This window comes from Hyperoodon ampullatus (assembly GCF_949752795.1).
Source record: "Hyperoodon ampullatus genome assembly, chromosome: 15".
Classification (NCBI taxonomy): Eukaryota; Metazoa; Chordata; class Mammalia; order Artiodactyla; family Ziphiidae; genus Hyperoodon; species Hyperoodon ampullatus.
This window is the reverse complement of record NC_136928.1, coordinates 54147106-54172363: the sequence shown is the minus strand read 5'-3', so window position 1 is coordinate 54172363 and position 25258 is coordinate 54147106. Positions and strand designations below refer to the sequence as shown.

Sequence of the window (25258 nt, the reverse complement as noted above, 5' to 3'; positions counted from 1 at the left end):
TCAGCATGTCACTCTCTCCCGTTGGCCGAAGGGTGACCACTCTCAGCACCCACAGGCGGAGGGACCCACCCCAGGTCTCAGGAGGCTCCTGTGCTGGCCCTGGACAGGCCCCTCAGGCCTGGGAGTCATTCAGCCAGTGAACTGGGGGTGTGAATGGGGCAGGAGCACTGGCCTTGGAGTGGAACAGCCCTGGGGTTCCAAACCCAGGCACTTACAAGCTATGACTTCAGGAGGGTCACCTTCTGTGCCTGGGCCTCATCTCCTTCAACAATAAGTGGGAAGCCAGGGAGCGGGGGTGCATCATAATCCCAATTTCTTATACTTGCTGTGAGTTTCTGATATTTGCCCCATAAATGTTCTTTTAACTCTGTGGCCACAGAGACTCCTCAAGGCCACCCAGGAAGGGGCTTTGCAGGATAAGGAAGGCCTTATGGCTGATGGCAGGTGAGAGAAATGCTGAGGGTAGTGTGGGCTGGAAAGGGAGTGATTCAGCATCTTCCCCAGCCGGAGGCCCCTTGCACGAATCCATAGGCCTTTCAGTTTTCCGAGTGCTTTGCACACTTAACCTAGGAGAGTTGGTATCCCATTTAATAGTTGGTGAAGCTGAGGCTTAGGGGAGGAAGGAATGCTAGTGAGTTCCTTCTCCACCCCCAGCTTACACTGGGCATTCTGGCACCTTTTGTCACCCTTATAGAGACCCTCCCTATGGGGTCAGTATTATTGTGCCCATTTACTGTTGAGGAGACCCAAGGCTCAGAAGGAGTCATTTGCCCATGATCACACAGCTGCCAGATGATGGAGCTAAGGTTGATGCCTGGGGGCTCTGATTACAAAGTCTATGCTTCATTCATCACCAGGACAGGACAGGTACTCTGCTCAAAGCCAGCTTTCTGGACATTGAGTCCAGTGCTCTTTCCTTGGCCCACGTTCCCCTTGTCCTGCTCAGAGACTTCAGAGGACACTAAGTTGGGATCTGATGGCTGTGCTTTTGCCTTCTCAGGTGCACCCCGTTTCCAGTGGGCTCCCACTTGGTGCTGGCTTGGCTTCTTGGAAAGAGAGTGAAAAGTCCGAGCCTAAGAGCTGCCACTGAACTCCACAGCCTTCGCCTTGCCTCCTCCTGTTTGGAAGACCCAGGTCCAGTGAGCGCAGTCCTGCTTCCCAACTAGGCGCCCGTCCACTGAGTAAGTGCTGGTGGGCAGGGCACTGCCCATTATCACACCGTTGCTTATGCCCTCTGGGCCTGGGAACCCATTCCCCTGGGGCTGAGGTGTTGCTTCCCTTGATGGTAATATGGTTCAGGGCTCTTATTTCTGTGGCTCAGGAAGCGAGGGAGTGTGAAAGGGTTAACTTAATTTTGGCCGTTATTCCTTTTTGGCAACTGCAAGTCAGCTTAATAGGATCTCAGCTTTCCTGTTGCCTCACCAATGAAACAGAAACCAGACCACAAGGGGGTCTGGAGATGGTTAAACGGTGATGCCTCCGGTGATGCCTCCTGGTGGGCTGAGGGGCCTCCTCGGAGATATCATTAGGAAGTGATGCTAGAAACGCCATGCAGGGCTCCCCTGTCACCCGGGTAGGGGAAGGGGCATGGAACTGGGGGCTCCCCGGAAGGCCCGGCTCCAGGCAGAGGGGAAAGAGGGCAGGTGTAGTGTCCACAGATGTGGGCTGGGATCCAGGCTCCGCCACCTTTACAAAATCTGGGAGTTGCAGCCTGCTGGGGTTCTTACCACTCAGGATTCAGTGCCTGGAAGGCACTCAGCTTGCCACAGAGCATGCCCAGCTCAATAACTGTCAGCCCTACCCAGCTTCTGGTGTTTCTCTCTCTTCCGCTCCTTCACTCCCGGGCCTTTTCTATTCCTCTTCTCTCTTCCTTCGTTCATTTCTTGGCCAGCTCTTACTTCAGATCTCAGTCTGAATGTCACTTCCTCCAGGAAGCCCTCTGAAACCAGGCTGGCAGACCTCCTGGTGCCCTGAACTTCCCCTTCCGGTCATGTCCCTAGCCCTCCCCGCCTCCATCGCGGTTTCCCCATGGGGCAGGTGTTGACTGTGGCTCCCTCACCCTGGGGCCTTGGCAGCAGGGCCTGCGAGGGTCTGCACCATTCACAGCCTTGAGAGGAAAAGAGGAACGTGTGGGCGGGGGGGTGGGGGGACAGGTCACCGGTGCTCTGACCCACCGAGGCGCCCTCTGGGAGCCAGGAGCAAGGGGATTTAGCCAATCCCGAGGTCAGGACTCTCCTGCCAGGATCGCTCTTCTCTCCGCTGTGGTTTTCATTATTTTTCATTCCCAGACTATTTTGGAAGCTGGCTGCCATGGGAACTGAGTCTCTGGAAAGCCCCGGCCTCTTTTCCCCTCCTGCTTCCACCCCTCCTTCCATCTCCATTCCCTCTTAATTGGTTTTTAGTTCCCTGGCTTTCAGGCTGGTCTGTTTATTTTGATTGCTGCTCGACAGAGCAAATCTTTAATGAACAGGCTTGTGGGGAGCGCCCTCAACAGCCGTCTGCCTCCAGGGAGTGGGGGAAGTGCCCAGGAGGAGGTGGTGGCCAGGCACAGGCTGGCAGTCTGTGGTTTGGGCCCAGTCTTCCTTCAGGTATAGTCTGAAGTAAGGAAACAGAGCTTGTCCTCCCCAAGCTGTCTGCAGCCTCAGCCTGGAAGATCCCACAGCTCTTTTAAACAACCCTTCACAGGGCTCTCCCCGTCCTCCCAGTGACCCTGAGGGGAGTGGGGCTCAGAGACACTGAGAGACCCAGTCACCCAGCCAGCAAGCCTGTGCCTCCATGATCTGGGGCCTTGCTGTCATGCCTATGTCTTTTTTTCCTTGTATCCTCAATTTCCCAGGCGCCTCACTCACCCTTAGGCCAAATTGGCAGCCTATGGTTCCAGCTAGGCTCTTCCAGACCCTGGCTTTGCAAGCCAAGGCCTCCTTGTTTTATGCCTCAGTTTCCCCACCTCTGTGGCTCTAGTTTAGAGCCATCTGTGCCATACACTACTTATAGGGCAGCTTCTTAGACTGGATGAGATTATGTGTGCCTGCAAACTGGAAAAGGTTGTATGAATGTGTGTCACTATGATCAGTGTACCACACAAGCCATAGAGTTTTCCTAGCTGCAACCAGGCTAGAAGAAGCCCCAGGCCCTTTGGCCCCATCTTCAGGGTGACCTCAGGGAGTGTGGGTAGTTCCCCCTTTCTTATTGACCCCATTCTGCTAGAGCCATTAATCATAGAAGCAGAGACCCATGGGGTGTTGGAGTGAGAAGCTGCCTTAGAGATCAAGCCCAGTGGCTTTCAAACTGGTGTTAAGGGCTCCAGGGTTCTGGGACTGGGACTTTGAGGACAGTAGGAGTGGGGCTAGCTTTCTTCCCATTCCTAACTCCATTCCAAGGTCCTCTGCTTTTATTTGCTCTGTATCGTGGGGTCATGTCGTATTTCTTTAGAGAGGAGGGCTCCCTTTCTGTACTGGTCATGGTTGGCTCTCCAGAATACATTCAGACCAGATGGCGATCCCATCTTTCCTTTTCTGTGATTGGTTGGAAAGGGGCACTTCTGGCCAATGAGCGGTAAAAGGAAGTCTGATAGGGCCTTGTGGGAAAAACTTCTTGCTCCTAAAAATCAAACACAAGAAAGATGGATTCACTTCATTCTTGGCTAGGGGTGTGCCTTGGTTGTGCTGCCTGGTACTGTGGTAGCCATCCCGTGCCCCTGAAGGAAGCCAGATCGAGGACAAAGCTAATCCATGGAGAACTGCAGAGTGCCCGACGACATTGGTGGGCAGCTGACCATACTAGCCCTGGAGTGGTCCTGTCTCTGGACTTTATCAGATGATAACTTTCTTCATTGTTTAAGCCTGTTTGAATACACTATCTTTTTGTTTTTGATTTTTGCTGTTCATTTTTTGCTTGCTTTTATTATTTACAGTTAAATGCAAACTAATTGATGCATACTTTGAAAACTTTGACCTAACTCAGTCCCCACATTCCAAAGATAGGGTGACCGAGGCCCAAAGGAATTGGGAGTGACTGGGTCAAGGTCATGTCCTGATTAGTAGCAGAGGTGGTCCGGCATCCCAGGACTTCTGACTGCTGGTCTAGGACTCTTGCCTTGGATTCACAGCTGGAGATATCCTGGGGCTGTCCCAGCTGGCACTGCCTTCTGGTCTCTGGAAGATCCAGGCAAGCTAGGGAGGCCCTGCAAGTCTGAGAGAGTTGGGACCAAGGGGGCAGTATAGACTGAGGGCCTCTTCAGCTGTTCTTGTGGGCAGCTTCTGAAAAGCACATGGTAGATGGATAATCCTTTCCTGTGCCAGGCTGTGAGATCATGAAAAGAGGGAGAAAGTGAGGCATTCAGGGTAGCCATGTATATCAGTTAGGAATTACATTTGGCTGCTTAAGAGAAACCTTAAACAAGTTAAACGGTTATTTTTCTCACATAATAGGAAGGCTAGAGATAGGCAGTCCAGGTTGGTACAGCTGTTCAAGAAAGTCATTAAGAATCAAGACTCCTGCTATCTTCCTGCTCTGCCATCCTTGACTGGTAGCTTTTATCCTCATGGTCACAAATGGCTGCACCACTTCCAGGCTTCACAACTGAGTTCCAGGCTGGAAGAAGTGGGTAAGGAAAAAATTTGTGCTGGCTGGATCAGTGTCTTTTTATCAAGAAAACAGAACCTTTCCAGAAGCCCCACTATAAAATTCTTTGTATGCCTCATTGGCCAGAAATATGGACATCTTCAGCTAGATTTGGAGGAGGTGAATATTTTTAACAGGGACTTTTGCTGCCCCAGACAAACTCAAGATTTTTCTTAGAAAGGAGAGAGGGGGAAGTGGATATTGAGAGGCAACCAGCAGTCTTCCACAGCAGGATTTGCTCAGTCTTAGCTGAGCAACTGAGCCAGGAATCCAACCCAGAGGGTGTGAACCCCTCTCTGAAAGCTCTGAAGCTGCTCAGGCCTCAGTTTGCTGCTTCCAGGGTCTCCGCCCTCTTAATCATCTCCATCACAGATGTCAAAGTAATCTTCCCACAGCACTGGGTCTGTCACATTACTTCCTGGCCTGAAGTGTCCCTTTGCCCATAAGATGCAGTCCAAATTCTTTGGCTTAGTATTTAAGGTCTTCTGATCAGGTTGCAAACCACGTCTCTAGGCCAGTTTGACTCCTATCCCCATCCTCAGCTTGCTTTCTTCCCCATTTGGGCATTGCCCCTTAACTTGTCCTTGTGGGTCATCTCCTATCCTTTTCTGCCTGATGGAATCCTACCACCTTTAGGGTCACCTCATCCCCAAAGCAGACGCAGCAGCTCTGGACCTTCCCTATGGTTCCTTCAGGCATGATAACTTGTGTTACTCAGATCAAACATTTGTCCCCTTCCAACCACCCCAGAATTTAAGCTTCCTGAGGGGTGAAAATGGACCTCATGTTTATAGAACCAAGTCTTACACGTAGATGATGCTCAATAAATATTCACTTTCCTGCAAAACAATTCATCTTGAGCAACGTCAAGCTAGGGACTCTGGGAGTGTCCTTGGATTATTGATGGATTTCAAAACACAGAGGTGAGAATATGCTGACAGTTATGCTCACAGTGATTTAGAAAGTTGGGAAGTCTGTGTTCATTTGAACTGCTGTGACCATTTGATAGGCAGGAAACCTATCTGTCTTGTCTACCACTGTGTCCCCAGCACACAGTAGGGTACCTGACACTCGTAGGCATTGTACAAATACTTATTGAAAATGACATAAGAAGGCACTTCTGAACAACTCACAGTTGGATGGAATAGGCCTGGTTCCTCATCCTCCTCTGGGACTTGGCCTGCAGCCTGGAAAAAGCTCTCTCATCTCTCAATCCTAGTGGAGGCAGCTGAGCCTCTCAAGCCCCTCAGGAGAGCCTGAGGCCTGAGCCTCTCAGGCCACCCAGGGCCTCTGTCTCCCTTCAGTTGTCCAGAGTCAGAGTTCCAGGTTGGTACAACAGTGTGCCAACCAAGAACACAAGTGCCCTGCCATGCTGCATTTCGAAGGGTCACACGCTCTTGATCTAGCAACCTGAGAGGCTAGGAAGTCACACAACTGGGGTGCTCAGCTGTAGTGGGAAGCAAAGAAGTGGGAAAGAATGATTTTGGGGTAGACAACGAACAGCATGTGCTACTGTTCTCTTTGAAGATAAGGGAATAGGGGCTTGGAGAGAGGGAGGGACTTGCCCAATGCCCCATATAGGTAAGTAGCAGAGCTGGAGTCTATCTGGCTCTAAAGCCCCTTTACTTCCAGTCTGTCATCTTCATGGTGCAAGACCAAAATGTGCACTGTAGAGTGTGCACACTTTGCACACTGGGGTGGGCAGGGTATTTAGAACCTGGGAACCTCCATCCCAGGGACCAATGAACATGGCATTTCAGACACAGGACCTCTGGATTTGTAACTCCTTCCCCTTGAAAATGGACTTTATTGGGTGAAGATGGATGGAGTGGGATGGAAAGAAGAGGCTATATACCTTTATCTTTTTGTTTGTTTGGCTGTGCCGCGCAGCCTGTGGATCTTAGTTCCCCGACCAGGGATTGAACCCGTGCCCCCTGCCGTGGAAGCGCAGAGTCTTAACCACTGGGCCGCTGGGGAAGTCGCCTTCATCTGTTTTAAGCTCTTAGTTTTAAGTATAATATGCATTCAGAATAGGGTACAAATTATGAGTAGAGCTCAATTAATTTTCATAAAGGGAACACACTTGTGTTCAGCACCCAGATCAAGAAATAGAACATTACTGAAGCCCTTTTCTTTGTCCCCTTCCAGTCTTTATATCCCCCTGCCAAGGGTAACCATTATGCTGATCAAAACAGTTTTGGTATTTCCTATAAATGAAATCATATGGTATATATTCTTGTGTGTAAAACTTTGTTCAATATTATGTTTGATATTCATCCATGTTGTTATGTGAGTTGTGGTTCATTCATTCTCACTGCTGTATAGTATTCCATTTTGTGAATATAGTATATTTATCCATTTTACTACTGATGGATATTTTGAGTAATCCCTAGTTTTTAGCTATTAGAAATAGCGCTATTTTGAGCATTTTGAACATGTACCCAATTCTGTTGGATCTCTATCTGGGAAGGTATATGTTTAGTTTTAGCAGACACTGCTAAACAGTTTCTAAAGAAGTTATACCAATTTACATTCCCGCCATTATACGAGTTCCAGCTGCTCCATATTCTTGTCAATACTTGCTATTATCAGTGCTTTTCATTTGAACTATTCTGTCTGGTGGGAGTTTGATTGTATCTCCTTTTGGTTTGGTTTTCGTTTGCATTTCCTGCTTGACTAATGAGATTGAGCGCCCTTTAAGTGATTATTGTTTTACATGGCTTTATCTTTGAACTTTGAGTGAGGAGGGAGAGAAATGGGAAGAGGCCTTCTGAGTGTGAAGGTGTGTGACTGCTGGGTATGGGGACTTTCAGAGGTGCATCTCCACTACTTGAAAACCAAGTAGAAGGGGAATCTGGGAATGAGGGCTTCAGTGTTCATGGGGTCACACCCACGGGAGAGGCAGTGAGACACCGATGCAGAGAAAGAGCTAGACTTGGCTTGGGCACCTACTAGCTGCTACATTTTGGGCAAGTGCTACAGTTTCCACCTCTGTCAAATGGAAGGAAGAATAATGCCAACCTGACAGTGTTGTTGTGAGCTTTAAATGAGATGGGATGTGAACAGTGTCTGGCACAGGCTACACAGAGGTAAACCATCTACATTGTCTGGCTCAAGAAGTGACAGCCATTATCACTATAGAATGACTGGCAGTAAAAACCAGAAGTTCACATCAGTTGTGTAGTAGCAACATCAGAAGACCTGGTGACTAGTACAAGACTTCCTTTTTTTGCTTAGAACCTTGCCTTTTATACACTGACCCTCACCTTAAGAGATTAACCAGTCTAAGCGTGTGTCCTATTCTGATATCCTGCTCTAGGAGCTTCTGAGCCCCACAAGGAGGAGTAAAATAAAATGCATTCATTTCTCCTAACAAGATGTCATTTAAGAATTGTCAGTATAGTGTTCTCCCGTGCTGCACTAAATCAATAAAAGTCAGTTTTCCTTCTATCAGAACAACTTTCTCTAACTGAACAAGGGTTTTCTCCAATTTAGACATTATTCATCTGATCTCACCTTTGTCTTGTCCTGTTTAGTCCTAAACTTCCTTTGTCTCTAAGGGGAAAAAATGGCCATAGCATTGTCAGCAGATGAGTACCAATAAGTTAATGGCCAAAACCAGCCCCAAGGACCAACCAGTTTAAGGTCTTGCTTGGTTGGTGACCTTCAGAGGATGAACTTCAGCTTGGCTCTCCATCTGAAAATGTTTGCCTCCATCCTGAGTTTGTGTCCCAGAGGGTAGATGTGGGAGACAAAATTTCCAAACACCTCTTTTGCTGAGGGACTGCAGCTGGAGATAGCTACCCTCTGGTTGGGAGCCCTAGACAGGAGGTGCAGAAGCAACTCATTTGGCCAACTGTTATTAACTTACATGGGGTCATCTCAATCTAAGTCTGCTTCTCCACTAGGCTGGAGGCCCACTCTTTGTAGGAGTCTCATTGTAACCCAAGTTCTTGTGCATATTTTACAATATGGCAGAACCCCTCCAAGAACAGTCTGGAATTACAGTGGCCAGGTTGGGGAACTTACAATATGACCCAAATGGCCCATGATAATGGTGCCTTAGACCAGGAATCAAGAAACTTTTTCTGTAAAGGGCCAAATAGTCAATGTTTTAGGCTCTTTGGGACACACGGTTTCTGTTGCAACTCTTCAGTTCTGCCGTTGGGGTGCAAAAGCAGTGATAGACGGTCCAGATAGGCATGACTGTGTCCCAGCAAAACCTTATTTACAAAAAAAGTCCATGGGCCAGAATTGGCCTGTGGGCTATTGTTTACTGAACCCTGCTCTAGTGCATACCTCAGCTGCCAACAACATAATCTTGGCAAAACAGTAAAGGTGGGGCATGCCTGGGAATCAAGACCTCAAGGCCCATTAGAAAACTTCCAAATGAATGTCATACAATTATCCTTTTTAATGGAATATGAACATGTCCTGCTGTTTTTGTTTTTGTTTGTTGTTGGCTTTGGGGGCATGTTTGTTTTCAGATTTGTTGAAACCTTTCCTTGTTGAAGAGCATCAGAACAAGCCATTCAGTTTTGCGTTTCCTGCTGGAGGGGACCCATCTACTGCTGTAGTTAATGAGTTTCCTCGAATTACTAAGATGATCATTAAGGAGTTCTGCAAGAAGACAGTGCTGCTTACTGAAAATTCCTCTGTCCATACCACACCCAATCTTCAGGCAAAGTAGAAGGATGAATGGAATTTTCAAATTAAACGTAGCCCAGCTTTCAGAAACAACTGAATTTCCCTGGTCCAAAGTCTTGCCCTTGGCCTTAATGACAGTAAGATGAACTGCTTTGAGAGTACATCAACTCTCTCCTCATAAGTTAGTCACAGGCCTCCCCAAGCATCTAGGACTATCACCTCCAATCCTTGACTCTACCCTGTTAGGAGCAGCAATAGCCAAATACTGCAAGGGATCGATACACTAGGCCAGTTTTATTATTAACATCCTCCTACTCCATGCCTGCACAAACTAAAACTTCATTTTTGGAAGAAACATCATAGAAACGCAGCCCTTGGACCCTGATGGAAAAAGACATTATCAGTTACTGCTAATACCTAGGAGAGCAGTAAAACTCCAAGGGTTTGATTTTTGGATGTATGCTTCCCAATTAGAGAAACACAAATCACCCCTGGCAACTGGAAGGCCATCACGAACAATAATTTCCCAGTGAGGATGCTTAAGGATCCCCTCGAAGCAGAAGATCTTCAGAAGGAGACTCTAACCAGAGACCTTCATATTAAGCAGAAGAAAGCATGAAACAGACGTGCTTCCAGATCTTCAGAATACGATCGCTCAGATGCGAGAAGTCACAAATGAACACACTCTCCTTTGTCTAACAGTCTTCCTTTAATTTTTGCCTATTTCTTTCTACTTTGCTATTTTGTGGCAATAGTTTGCTGATAGTATAGCTGCTTCTCCATAGCATAAGCTTTATTTAGAAAATGTCTTTGGTCATTATCATGTTTATTATTATTATTATCATTTTTATAAATTTATTTATTTATTTTTGGCTGCATTGGGTCTTCATTGCTGTGCATGGGCTTTCTCTAGTTGCGGTGAGCGGGAGCTACTCTTCGTTGCAGTGCGCAGGCTTCTCATTGCAGCAGCTTCTCTTGTTGTGGAGCATGGGCTCTAGGTGTGCACGGGCTTCAGTAGTTGTGGCACGTGGGCTCAGTAGTTGTGGCACACGGGTTTAGTTGCTCCGCGGCATGTGGGATCTTCCCGGACCAGGGATCGAACCTGTGTCCCCTGCATTGGCAGGCCGATTCTTAACCACTGCACCACCAGGGAAATCCTATTATTATTATTATTTTGGTTCTACCCATAAGAGGTGTCAAGAGATTATCCAGCTCTATCATTAGGCACCTACATCCTCAACACAGTCTATGCCCCACTAGAGGACTATTTTTTTGTGTGGAAAGCAAGCCTTAACTTCTTAGAAATGCTTAGGTATTTAAGATCCCAACACCCTCTGTGGAACAGTCTCACTGAAGCATGCCTCTAGGAACTTACAAAATGAAGTCACATAAGCTATTCTAGAAAATTACCTGGAAGAAATATTGATTCACTTTTTATGTGCACCATCCAAATGGTGATCTCTATAATGAGGGCTATATCATTGAAAAAGAAGGACAGAAATGTACTATTAACCTTAGTTGATGTTATAAATAATTTTCCATAGCTTTTGAGGTTCATTGGACAAATCTAAATTCTTTGGCCCAGTGGAAATGGACAATCAAATAGCTTTATATTTTCTATTAGCTAGCCAGGGAATTATCTGTGCCATTGTCAACATTTTGTGTTACACCTGGATAAATATTACTGACTAGGTATAACAATCTATTTTGAAACTGAAGCAGATGGCCACCTTTCTCTCTAAGGTAAACCCAGATGGACTCTAGGACATGATTTTTAACCTGGGATTCCACAAAGCCTAAACATCACCCTTTTCATGTCCATGTTCATGGTGGTTGCCAAGTGTAGATTCTCTGGAGTCTTGACTGTGGGTGAACAAGTATAATCACATCATATGATCCAACAACTCATCTCCTGATGAACGGAACAGGGAGGCCAGATTTCTCCAACTCAAAACTGTTGTTTCCGAGATGACAATGTCACCTAGCATCCTGACAGTGATGTAGAGGCTGCTTTTGTGGCTGACCCTTTGGTTTGGCCAGAGAATGGCCATAAACGGGAGGGTCTGGAGGATAAGAACCAGTACCCCTCTGCCATCAATTATGCAATTATCACCACAGCATGTCTGGATTTCTGTAACACTTTGTTCTTCACTCATCACCTCACCTCACTTGAACCGACCTTTGCCTTAAGAAAATAATCAGTCCAAATACCAGTTCTACTTCTGATATCCACCTTCTACTAGAAAAATGAAAACCATGGCCTCACTTCTCCTAATGAGACATCATTTCAGGATTCTCTCTATAACATTCTACCTGAGTGCAGTGGGTCAATAAATCTCAGTTTGCTTGTATCATCACAGGTTACATTTGGGGGAGGAGGCTTTTCATAGGAATTACTTTGGATCTGTTTTAATATGTTACCCATTTACCAATATCTGGTCTAGAATCCTCTGAAAAAAAATTCATGTTAGGTGTTCTAGTGACAAAAACTTTTGCATTTTGGGGGAAAAGAGTTATTTGAATCCTGGAAGAGACAGCATGCATGCCTTAATTAAGTAGTTAGTTAATTCCCTTGTTTATTCAACGGCTGTTTTGGGTAGCTGTTATGTACAGGAGCCTGTGCTAGGTGACAGCAATTCAGCAGTGAGCAAGGCAGATGTGGTGCTGCCCTCGGGTAGCTCACAGAGGTGTTTCTTGAAAGCATGAGCAGTATTTTGTCTCCCTCACTAGTTCAGTCAGCTCTGACCCATCCACAGCCCATGGCTGGAGGGATGCCCTGAGGATTATCCAGGGCAAAATAGTTTGCTTGCTACACAGCTGCTGCAGTAAGTTTGCATGCTCGGAAGTCCCTTGATATCATAGAATTCAAGAGTTGGAAGGGAACTTGGACATAGTTATCCAATCTTTTATTATGTAAATTATGTTTATTTTATAAATTAGTAAACTGAGACCCAGAGATATTGAGAAACTTGCCCAGGATCACAGAGCAAGTGTGTTGCGTGCGTGCACGTGTGTGTGTGTGTGTGTGTGTGTATACAAAAGAGGGGCATAAAAGTCGTATATTCTAAGTAAGGTGAGTCAAAATCAAGGTCATTAAAAATGGGCTTTCTGGGAATTCCCTGGCGGTCCAGTGGTTAGGACTTGGCGCTTCCGCTGCCGTGGGCCCGGGTTCAATCCCTGATCGGGGAACAAAGATCCTGCATGCTGCGTGGCCAAAAAAAATTTTTTTTAAAGGGGCTTCCTGAGAGACCGCCAATTGGTTATGAACTCCAAGGCTTTATTTTTTTAAAGTAAAAGATTGTTCAGTTTGAATATTGAAGCGTCAGTGTTTCCTCTGTTTTTGGCACATTAGGATTTTTAAAACTTGGATTAAAAATATCACATAAATTATTCAAAAGCATCCTCCACTCTTTACATAAAGCTCACATTCCTGTTGTTGTGTTGTCAACAGAAGTAGCACCTTATAGCCCAAAAGTGATATCTGGGAGGTAAGGTGGCGGGGGGGATGCGTGAGACCCTTGAGAGGCATCAGGCCTCTTTCCCTGAGCAGAGGCCGTTCTGAGGCAGAAGGGGTCACTCAGAGATAGAGACCCCTCTGCCTACCTCTTCTGTGTGGAGTTAGGCTCGATCCTCCCAGACTTGCTGACCCCTGAGAGACCCTTCCAAATCCAGATAATCCTGTCAGAGTCAAGCCACCAGCCCATCACCAGCAGCTCCGTCAGAGCCTGAAATGTCCTGGGCTGGGATGAAGGGAAGCTGGGCCCCTGAGACTGTCCCCTTCCTCGCCAGTGGAGATGGTCTTTTAGGTCTGGTGAGAGGTCTGGCAGAGTTACCCCAGGCCAGGGAGTCAGGAGGGTCTCATTTCTTTCCCAAATTGCAATTATCGAAGGAAGAGGGCCTTCATTTCGAACCAGCCTGGACCAAAATTTGCTTTGTTCTTTGGGGATCGATTCTTTGCAGAGGCGCTCCCAAGGGATGGCTGAAAATGGCACAAGGGTAACACAAAGGGAGTGGAACCATATATGAGGGAGGATAAACCCCAGAGAATCCAAAGCTGGTTCCCAGACAGGGGGGGCGACTAGAGGGGAGATCAGCAGAGACAGACTTAATCCCTGTCCTCAGAGAGACCTGCTCATTGGGTTTTAGCAAAAGCCTCTGTGCTTTTTCTCTGTTCCTGGAGAATTTAGACAAAATATCCTTGAGCCCCATGAGGCAGGGCAGCAGGAGGCCCTCCCCAAGCTGGACTGGGGCCTTCATGGGTCTGATGAAGTCTGCATCTGGAGGGACTGAGTGGGGCTGGCAATTGGGAACAGAGCCTGTTGGGGAATGGAGGCTTCAGAGTGTCCTCAGAACTGGGAAGAACTATCTAATCCAATCCCTGCAATTGTCAGGGATGAACACGGAGGAACAGGCAAGGCAAGTCCTGCCCATGTCACACAGGGCCTGTCGCGTTTCAGATACAGAACTCCTGACTCCCAATGGAACCCTCTTCCCAGATCCTCAGCCTGAGTGCCAGCTTAGGGTTTATGGTTCGTTCGTTCGTTCGTTCGTTCGTTCGGTTGTTCATTCATTCATTCATTCGTGTGTTTCTTGAATAGCAGCTTTGTGCCTTGCCTTGGGTAAGATCTGTGGAAAAGTCAGAGGAAACTCACCATGTTATCTTTGCACCCCAGGAACTTAAACTCTAAGCACACACGCACACACAAGCATGCACACCCACACACGTGCCCACAGAAACACACACATGCAAACACGTGTGTACAAGAACATGCATGCACATGCAAACATACACACAGTTAAGTTGTGATGGAGAGCCGTACATAGTCTCTTCCATAATGACCTTATGGACACAAAGTATTACAGGAGATCAAAGCATGAGGAATGGAGTGTGCTGGGGAGGGGGCCACTCTAAATCTCAAAGAGCACATCTTCGCCCGTACCTCAGACATGGTCTATTTTATGTCTCTGCCCAGCTCCGAAGGCCTTGGCTTGCACAATGCCAGAATTCTTGAGATGGAATTGAATTGATTTGAATTGAAATGGCACTTAGCTAACTGTAGAGATAAGTAATGACCCGGGTAGTGAGTGAATCAAAAAAGGTGAGTGGGGGAATAAAGGGCATCAAAAAGGTGAGAAAGACACACCGGTTAGAATGGGCATCATCAGAAAATCTACAAACGACAAATGCTGGAGAGGGTGTGGAGAAAAGGGAACCCTCTTGCACTGTTGGTGGGAATGTAAATTGATACAGCCACTATGGAGAACAGTATGGAGGTTCCTTAAAAAACTAAAAATAGAACTACCATATGACCCAGCAATCCCACTGCTGGGCATATACCCAGAGAAAACCATAATTCAAAAAGACACATGCACCCTAATGTTCATTGCAGCACTATTTACAATAGCCAGGTCATGGAAGCAACCCAAATGCCCATCAACAGACAAATGGATAAGGAAGATGTGGTACATATATACAACGGAATATTACTCAGCCATAAAAAGGAACGATATTGGGTCATTGGTAGAGATGTGGATGGATCTAGAGACTGTCATACAGAGTGAAGTACGTCAGAAAGAGAAAAACAAATATCGTATATTAACGCATATATGTGGAACCTAGAAAAATGGTACAGATGAACCGGTTTGCAGGGCAGAAGTAGAGACACAGATGTAGAGAACAAACGTATGGACACCCAGGGGGGAAAGTGGTGGTGTGGTGTGATGAATTGGGAGATTGGGATTGACATGTACACTAATATGTATAAAATAGATAACTAATAAGAACCTGCTGTATACAAAAATAAATAAAATTCAAAAGAAAAAACAGGTGAGAAAGAGAAGGGCATTCTGGGTTGAAGGAATAGCTAAGGTATAGTAATAATATTAGCCATCATTTATTCACCACCAACTATATATCAGACACTAAGTTATTTAAGTTTACATACATGATCTCATTTAATCCCCATGATAAACGTATGTGGTGGTGCCATCATTATCCCCAAATTATAGTTGGGAAAACAGGCACAGACAGAATAAGTAACTTTTCCAATTAGTAAATAGCAGAACTGGAATTCGAACGCAGGCCTTCTGGTTTTAGAGCCTTCTTGGATCTGTGCTGTGTGAGAGAGCTTCTCTGTGTTCAAATGGGACAGCTTTGTTTGAATAAAAATGAGCGTTCCTCTCAAGAGTACAGGAGGGGAGACCTGTGGCAGTATAACTTGGTGTAATCTTTCGGAAAAATGATGTGGCAACATGTGTGGAAAGAGCATTAAGGGCGTGCGTACTCTTTGACCCAGTATTTTCACTTCTAGAAACATATCCAAAGGAAATAATCAGAAGTGTGCAGTAAGGTGTACAACTGGAAATGACCAAAATGTTCTTCAGTAGGGATTGGTTAAATAAATTGTAGCATAGTTCTACAGCAAAATATTACGCAGGCTTTAAAAATGAAAAATCCTATTTGCTCCTCTTGGTTTGTGTCTTAATGGTGCTTTGAGGAAATAGGAGTGAGGTCTGTGAAAAGAAAGGGGGGTGAGCCGCTCTGTCAGGATAGCAAGAAGCTGGAGCTGGAACCCCTGGCTAGTTCTGGGGGAGGCAGGGAGTCCAGGCAGAGGTGAGGCCTGCGGCGGGGACGTGAGACTCCGCTCCAAGTAATCACAACCCAGGGGAGGGGCTGCAACCAGCCAGCAGCCAGCCTGGGCCCTGGCACCGGCTCCAGTCTCTGGGTTTAAAGAGTTTTAAAAGCTTATTAAAAAGGTTCCTTAGACATCAAATGGCTCTTAAAAATCAATATTTTGATGATTTAAGTGCAAGAGAATCAGAAACATATGGATCAAATTGCCCTCAAATTATACACACTTTAAAAAAAAAAAAGTGTTGGTCTTTAGCAAGCCCCAGATATTTGAAAAACAGATAGAGACATTTTCCTCATCTCCAGGCAGAGCTCAGCCAGGTCAACTTGAAGAGTCCAAAGAGGAGGTAAGTGGGAGTGGGGCAGGGCTCAGAGGGAGACAGAAGGAAATTCCTCCAGCTGGAGCCTTGCCATGGAGGCAGGGCTGCAGGGGTCAACTGTGTTATGCCTACGTGTATGCGTGTGTGTATGCGTGTGTGTGCACATAAGCATGTATGAGTGAACATGGGTACACATTCTCCTCTGGGTCTGCCCTGACCCTCCTGAGGCAGCCTCGTCCCTCTGTGTCCTGGACATATATATGTATTTATGTGTCCAGTACTGTACCCAACCTAAGGTTTGAGGAGTTAAGTCCCTTTGGTTCATCCTTCTAGGGTCCTTCCTCTCTCCCCAGGCAGCCCGGGCCCTCCTGCAGTGGATGTGGTGCTGCCGGTCTCTGGAAACTTCAAGCTGGGACAGAAACAGGTATCACCTGGCCCGGAGGTGATCGAATGTTTCTCAGCTGTGAACTCATTCCGTACATGAAATCTTAGGGGTGAAGCCCAGTCCGCAACTGATAAGACCAGAGTTGCTCTAGCCCTGATTCTTTCCTATAGAATGCTTGGGCTCTGAGAGCAGAGTTTGAAGACCACAGATCTCATCCTAGATCCTCATTTTACAGAGAAGGAAGCTGAGGCCAAAAGCAGGAAGACTCACAGCACACCAGCAGAGCCAGAGGAAAAGCTGTCACACACACCACTTTAGCTTATCTCAATCGAAAGCAATAAATATTTACTGGCCCCTCCCCTTTCTCCTGGCCCAGCCCAAAGTCCTGCTTGGGGTGGTGGGTGGCAGAGCCCATGCGACCTTGGTGCCAGCCTCATGGTGACGAGGAGGTTGTTTTTTTTTTTTTTTTTTTTCCGGTACGCGGGCCTCTCACTGTTGTGGCCTCTCCCACTGTGGAGCACAGGCTCCGGACGTGCAGGCTCAGCGGCCATGGCTCACGGACCCAGCTGCTCCGCGGCATGTGGGATCTTCCCAGACCGGGGCACGAACCCATGTCCCCTGCATCGGCAGGCGGACTCTCAACCACTGCGCCACCAGGGAAGCCCAGCGAAGAGGTTTTGAAGATGACTCTCCTGTGCTTAATTCCACCGCTGGGAGGGGGCAGTTGAGTTGGGAGCGGGGAGCTCCCACTTTTGAAATCTGTTGCTAGAGCCTTAAGAAGGGGGAGACAGGCCACACCTGGAGGCCTGGGCTGAGGACAGAGTGGCTCCAGAGGAAGCAGAATGGGGGCCAGCTGGCTTCCCATCTCCAGCTCCTCCGGACTGCGTGGTTTAGGCCCTTTCAGGCCCCCCGACCCAGCTGTCCAAGGCAGGATCTTGGGTGGGAGACCAGTGCCTTGAAAGGGCTGGTGGTGACTCAGCAGGCCCCTAGGTGCATCTCTGCAGCACCCACCTCCCTGGCTAAACCCATTTCTGGCCTGGGAGTTGGCCCTCCCCACTGGACCCCCTGAGCCTCCATTTCTCTTGCCCCAAGGGATGCACTGGATCCCAGGCCTTGTGACACCTCCAAAGGACAAGGGGCTCGTTCTCTGTTCTGACCCCAAGCATGGCTTGGGAAGCACTGGCCTTTGTCAGGGGTGGGAGGCAGGGGGCTCACCAGACGATTCAGCCGCCCTAGTTGTCTCCTCGCCTCTCCACCCTCACCAGCGCCGCCCAGGAGGCTTGTTAATTACTGCAATGATTTCCACCTCGATGGCCAGAATCGAGGCTTGGGGCACTCCCCCTGCCCCATATACACACATAGGCTGAGTAGCGGGGAGGGGAAGGAATATCAGAAAGAGAAATGAGGGAGAGATGGATGGGGATGGGCAAGGGTACCAAAGAGGATGGGCCATCTGCTGGTATCTGAGGTTGGCTGGGCACAGGCTTGTGGGACAGGGTGAACCATTAGCAGCCGGCCACTGGCAACAGCAGCATCATTAGGAGAGCCAAGGGAGGTAAGCTGGCCTTGTCAGCTGCCATGTGGGTTCTTTACAGCCCTGTCCTCAGGGCCTTCTTCCGGGAGTGCCTGGCTGAAGAGGGGGAGACCAGGTAAAAGGTGGGATTGCAGTGGGGTCTGGGAGGAGAGAGGGAGCGGGGAGCCAGCTGGGGTCCTAGGCCTCGGCTGACCTCTCTGGAGTGACTCAGGGAGAGAAGCTGAGGGCTGGTGACAGATCCCTGAGGACCACGGCCCGCTTGGCTGGGACAAGCTAGGGTGCAGCCTGTAGAATGCGAGGAAGTAAAATCCTCTCTTCGACACCACAGAAAGGACAAGGAGTGGAAAACGATGCTCAGCTCAAGTTTCCTGTTTCCGGACACGTACTTCTCCCTGTCACCTCTGTGCCCGGCCCGTGGAGACTCCACGTAGAGAGAAACAAGAGACCAGAGATCCAGCTCCCTGGCTTGGACCCAGCAGGCCTTGGGCTAACAGCCCCCCGAGGAAGGGCTGCCCCCCATAGCATCTGGCCACTGCATCTGAGTGGGCTGGGGTCTGTCCCCCGCAACAAAGGCAGGTCATTCTAAGCATCTGCCTCCCAGGAGCCTTGGCCAGGCCCGGGCTGGGGAGACCCCTACAGTTCTGGAACATGGCCCCTTATCCTACCTCTGCACCTTTGCTCCCCCATCCAAGGCCCTCCACCCATCCTAATCCCGCCCCTCGGGCTTGGTGCAAGTTCCTTTCCTCCCGCCTGTCTTTGCCACATGCTGTCTCTCACACATAGGATGGGGTGGGAGGACATGAAGTGGATCTCAGAGGATGCTAGGATTTGATTTGGCCGAGAGGGAGGGGCAGCTCTGCCTTTAGCCCTCCTCTGTCACTCAGCTCAATCCTCCTGCCTGGTCCTCTCCTTGGGCAACACCCAGGTCTGGGTTTAGACAATTCCAGAGCTCCAGGCCAGCACCTTCCCCTCCAGACCCACATCCCTAACAGCCCCCAGATACATGGCTAAGGCTGATACATCATCCTCTCCCCCTGGATTCCTGCCTGCCCACCTGCACTCAGCTGAGCAGACCAGAACCCTGGGGTCATCCTCGACAGCACCCTTGCCCTCTTTCCCTCCTGTCAGTTCGTCGCAAGGCTCTCCCACTCCCTCCTAAACGCCTCTCACATCTGCCCTTTCACCTCTAACCCTGCAGCCCCAAGTCCCAGCCATCAGCGCTCGCCTGGGTGACAGCCACAGACTCCCAACTTGTCCACTTTTACTTCCCACCAGGGCTTTTGCAAATTTCTGGTAGTTTGAGCCTTCTAAAATGCAAAGCTGCCTATGTCTTTTCCCTTTCCCTTTTAAAAGCCCCGGTGGGCTCTCCACTGCCTACCCAGTAAAGCCCTGGCTCCTTGGGTCCGCCTGAGGAGCCAGGGCTTGCCCCCCAGTGACCTTGCCCCCCGTGACCTGGTCCATCCCTCCTCCAGCCCCTTCTCCGGCATCTCCCCTCCCTGAACCTTCTGATGCAGGCCCAGTGGACTCCTGGTGTGACCTAGGCCCACGTGGGCGCTCTCTTCCCTCTGTGCCTTGGCACATGCTCTTCCCTGTCCCTGGCACGCCCATGCTGGTCAGCCCCTCTCTCAGCCCACGCCCGACCTCCTTGTCCCTGACGTCCCCAGCAGAGCTGTGGCCCCCAGATCATCTCACTCTCCACAGGGTCTGAGCACAGTTCACCAGTAGGGTTCTTTGACTGTCTTTCTGGAAAGCCTGGGTGCAGCTTGAGGGCAGGCACCACACGTGAGACCCCAGCTCAGCACCTGGTCAGTGCCTGTGGAGCAGAGACATGAATGAGCTTGTCCAGGTGGAACCCATGGGCCAGTGCCCCCCGCCCTCCCTCTGGGTGAGGTCCCATCAGGACCCCTACATGCCAGGCATCTGGGTCTAACAGAAGCAACATGTGGCCCAGCTGTGGAATCTGATTTTATTTTTTGAAGTTTGGGCTGTTTTCGATGCAGCCCAGGGCTGGAATGGAGAGGCCCCAAGCTTCCTGCTCACTTTGTCATTCTGGAGGGAGTTCGATGGAGGAGAGTGGCATACATCTACGGGGAGGCCTGGACGTTGACCTGGTTCCACCTACCCAAGCTGTGTAGCCACTCATTTCTTTATTCCTTCCACAAACATTTATTGAGCACCTACTGTGTGCTTGGCCCTATCCCAGGAGCTTGGATATAGGTGGTGAACACAATGGACGCAAGCCCTTCCCTCCAGGTGAGAGTCTGGCCAGGAAGACAGACCTCAGATAAGCACATACAAAATCAGCACGTTCCCAAGGGGAAGGGAACAAGAGGCAATACGGAGCAGACTTCTTCAGACGGGTGGTCAGACAGGCCTTCTCAGAGGGACAGTGTTTAAGCTAAGACCTCAAAGGTGCCACTCAGAGAGCCGAGCGGGGAGAGAGATCCCAGGGAGCGGGGGGGAGGCAGCCTGTGCTGGGGCTTGAGCGAGGTGCTTGATCCCTCTTCACGCCTCCGTTTCCCCGTTTATGGTGGAGAAGCTGTGTCCTCACAGGGCTTTGGTGAAGGACGGGGAGAAAGGACATGTCCAGTCAGGCTCAGCGGCCATTTGGATCTGTTCCCATGTTTATGGCAAGACGGCTGCCCCCTCCTGTTCTTGCACAGGGAGGTGCCACCATCTTCATGCTCCTTAAGAAGTAAACCACCCTGGGAGGGTCTCCTCTCAGCCTTATCAGCTGCGCAGTTCTCAGTCTGAATTCGATCATCAGAATCTGTCAGGAGACCAGATTTCATAGATGAGAGAGCTGGGATCTGAGGTAGAAATGGGTAGAAGAGACCACTGTGGGGAAAATGGGAGAGCAGGTCTTCCTGACAGGAAGCCCTCGAGGATAACCCCAGTGCCTGGCACGGTGTCTGGAACAGAGCAGGGGCTCCAGATAGGTTTGCTGAGTGAAGCAACAGACATTCCCCACAACTGTACCCACAGAATGGAGACTTCCGGGCGCTGAGAGTTCTCTGGGGTCCCCACTCCCTACCCTTTCCCCTTTCTTGCTTCAGTTCTTTCCAGCCTTTCCCCACTTTTCTTGCAAGCTTTCAGTGGTACTAATGTTCCCACTTTCCCAGTGGACATTTGGCTGGGCCAGTGGGACCGTGTGTGTGTGTGTGTGTGTGTGTGTGTGTGTGTGTGTGTGTGAGCACGCGGTCACGCGGGCTATGAGGGGGCTGGAGACAAAGGCCCCAGAGTGAGATTCAGGGCACAGCTGAACTGCCCTGAACTTTCCTTTTTGTTTTCAAGGAAATGCATAATCCAAGAACCACCCACGGCCCTGGCGGCCCTGCTAAGCAGGGCTGGAATGTGCTGCCTTTCCCGTTAGTAATTGTTTTTTCTGGTTAGCCTGTAACCCTTCCCCTGCCGTTCCCTGTTGCTGGGGCCAGGCCCTCTCTTTGGGGCATCAGCAGATCTGGGGCCGGCACCTAGGCTGCCCTCTTCAAGATTTCCCCAAACTCTCCCGCCCACCCACCCCCAGGGCGCGGGCCAGTGGGGTTGAGGACCTGACCTTGGCGTTGCATCACAGACCATCTGCCTGCACAATGATTCCTCTGCTCTCGCAAGGGGTGCTGGGGGCTGCCAAGGACTCAGGGACCTCGGAAGGCAGCCTGGTCCTGCCCGGGGCCTGCCAGCCTTTGTTACAGTGGCTGTGTGTCCGACTGTTGCCGTGTATGTGATTGTGAATGGGTGTCAGTATGAGCCTGTGCAGAAATGTGAGTTTGTGTGGGTGGCTGTGATCTGGGACACCAAGGGCCCACTTGTGGCCTCAGAGTGTGTGTGTGTGTGTGTGTGTGTGTGTGTGTGTGAGTGTGAGAGAGTGTGTCCTGGGAGGGAGAAGACGCTTGCTCCGGAGCTGACTCAGCACTTCTCTTTCCCGCCCACCCAGCTGAGGGGGCTGAGCCTTTCCTCAGGGAGGAGGCAACACCCCGGGCCCCCGTGTTTCTGTCTTTGGAGGCCCCACCTCCACCAAAAGGAGGGGGCAGGCATGGCACCCTGGGCCCCGTCCCGGTTAGATCCTTGTCTTTAATCCTTAGGGACTCAAGAGGTCAGAGGCTTGTGCTATTTCCTGACCCTCTCTGCCAAGCCCTGTATTTTCTGGTCCTGGAAGAACGGTCTGGAGCCCTCTGGCTGCATTTCCTGAGGTGGCGGTCACTCAAGGCCGGCTTCTGCTCAGATGCAGGCAGCCTCTGCGGAGTAAGAAGGGGCACTGGAGTGTCCCTTGCTGCGCCTTGACACCACCTCTCTCCACGTTGACACAGCTGCCTCATCCTCAGATAGGCCTGACGTTCGGCTTTTAATTCTTAGGGTGAGCACTGCCACCCTGGATAGGGAGTCGACGCCGGTGTGGGCCGGGCTGCTCCATCTCCAGGGGGGTCTGCACCTCCAGACCTCAGGAGCTCAGGATGACGGAGGGGCTAGAAGTCGGGGGCAGGGGGAGGGCTGGGATCTCAGGTAGCAGCCTTGGGGCAGAGGACTGCCTGTGCCCTGAGCAGTTGGCAGGGGATGCAGTGCCAAGGCCCGGTCCAGTGTGACCGCTGAACATTTGGTGCGAATCAAAGGCTTTTTCCAGCCAGGAGAGGAATGCTGCCGAGCGGGGTTTGGGAACGGGCCCGGCAGGGCAAACACTGCCCTAATTGAGGCCCTTCTAGACTTTTAATTATAAGCAGTGTTTTCCCAAGCTTCCTAAATTGACCGTGGAGACCCGCTGGTGTTATTGCCCCTGCCAGGGACAGGAAAAAAAATTGTTGTTAAAGCTTTTTCAGCAAGGTTTATTTTAGCCATGTTTTGAGGCAGAAGAGCTCACACAAGTGGAAGCCAGAGCCATTTTTCTCAGAAGGCCTCCTACAGACACAGAGGGACCATCGCCCACAGGTGTGATCAGATACTCAGATAGAACACGCAAACACACAGACAGACACCTGGGGAGAAAGACACAGGTACAGACAGACGCGGTCATGGACGCGCGGCTGTAAACACAAGGCTGGAAATCCGATCCAAGCACCCGGAGCGTTTTAGAAAGGAAAACACTGTTCCTGGCTCCGCCCGACCCACACCTCCACCTCCATCTCCTCCCACCCTGCAGGCTGGCCCGGTCTGGGCCTGCTTTGGAGCCCCTGTCCCCTTTGCAAGGCCTGTTTACAAAGGCAGACTGCAAACCCCCAGCTGGGTGTTCCTTATTCCAGAGAAGCCTTTGTCCCGCTCTTGTCCCAGTCCCCAGGGGATGTGACTGTCTGGGAAGGAAGGCCATGCCCTTGTCTGTGGAAAAGAGGTTAGAATACAACGTCAGCACCACAGCTGAATCCTTGGGGCACCTTCCAAGAGAAACATCCAGGTTCTGGAGGCAGCCTGTCCTGGTGATGGATGCAGAAAATGGAGGTGCCGCTAGACACCTGAGTGCCTAGCTCTGCTTGTGTACAAGCATCACCTGGATCCCAGGACTCCCTTCAGGCAACAAAATCTGGATCCCCGTGGCTAGGGCCTGGGAGTCTGCATTTTATACCACTGCTCACCCCTTGTATCCCAAACACCGGAAGTGCTCAGTACGTGTTTGCTGAGTCAGTGAATGGCTGATGCTGGGCTTTGGGGCCCTCTGACAGCTCTGAAGGACAGAGTAGTTTCCCCACACACACGGGTGGTCTGAGAGGGAAGCCCTCAAGGAACCTTCCATCCACTTCTCCTCTTTCCCTTCCCATCATGCTCCACGCCTGTGGGTCTGGACTGCCAGCCAGACTCTAGAATCCCTTTCCATCATGCTCCACGCCTGTGGGTCTGGACTCCCAGCCAGACTCTAGAATCCCTTCCCAGTGTTCAGCTATGAGCCCAGGAACGGTGCACGATAGAAATGGGCAGGAGGAGGGCTCCTGAGTGGGAGGGACAGAGGCCAGAGACAACTGTCCCCAGTCTGCCATTTTGCCAAGGGTCCTCTTGGGCCTGGGCAGTGCCCAGACACAGGGCAGGAGGCCAGAGGCCAGGAGCAGAGAGAGGCCCTTTAGTCAGGGCTTGGGCAGGGTGAGCCTTGGTGGCCGTTATAGGCCGTTGCTATCGTCCCTTATCTGGGCTCCTGGCTCTTACATCACGTCCCCAGCCACCCCTGGGGTCAGGGGGCCCCTGCCGCTCCCTCCCCAAACAGACCGTTACTGGGTTTCCGTTGTTTGGGGAGGGGGTAAGGAGCTGTCTGCTTAATTAATCATTTTAGGCCACCCTGGGAAACTCATTAAGCCACATCTCAGGGCTCGGAGAGCAACGCTGCTCTCAAAGTTGGAACTTTCTGGTCTGCCCCGTTGGGGTCCATTTTCCCTTCCACTCATGTACACACACGTGCGTGAGAGTGTGCCTGTGTGTGGGGGGAGGGGAGAGAGCGAGCCAGCGTGCCCTCGTATCCACGATTGTGTGTGTGTTTGCGTTTCCTAGATTCTGCAAGGAACTTCCCCTGATTCTTCGTAATTACCAGCCTAGAAGAAATTCAAGATGCTGAGAGCAAAGGTCAAACTCCACCTGTTTTCCCTGCACTTCATTTTCCGGCAGTTCCCACAATAGTACAGATAAGTAAAAGATTAAGGCAATCTTTTCTAATTAAAGTAATTAAAAAACGGTGATGATTGCACCTTTCATCCGAAAGGGAAAATATTTACTCATCCAAACTGCAGGCCCTTAAAAGCATTCAGGAGGTCTACTTTGACAAACAGACCCTCTCCCCCACCCCCAGTCCATTCTCTCTCCTCCGGGACACACACACAAAGGCAGGTTTATTTACCAAGAGGCGGCTTGACAGGGGCACCCTGAAAGCTGGGCAGGAGGATGGGAGCCTGAGGCAGGTTTTGAGCAAGTGGACACTGCAGCCTAGTCCCTGCCAGGCCCTGCAGGGATTTCTGGGGCTGTAGGGATTTTGATTTGACCAGTCGATGTTCCCTTCTCCTTCCCCCAGGGGCACACACCCGAGGGTCCCCTGCCTCCCTCTGACAGCTTCACTCTCTTTTGGCCTCTTCCCTTTGAACTGGCTGGCATGGAGGGCTCAAAATGGAAGACTGGATATAGCCTGTCCACCTGCCCATCGTCCCATCCTTTTAGCC

At 50.1% G+C, this 25258-nt stretch overlaps 1 long non-coding RNA gene across 1 annotated transcript in view; it reads left to right on the top strand.

Annotated features, from left to right (window-relative positions):
* LOC307064838 overlaps nucleotides 1–24770 on the top strand; it is a 102581-nt gene extending 77811 nt beyond the window's left edge. The window contains exons 3-4 of the long non-coding RNA XR_013811309.1: nucleotides 1001–1181; nucleotides 24600–24770. This is a non-coding gene — a long non-coding RNA (uncharacterized lncRNA). The remainder of the gene's footprint in view (nucleotides 1–1000; nucleotides 1182–24599) is intronic.
* The last annotated feature ends 488 nt before the right edge of the window (nucleotides 24771–25258 follow it).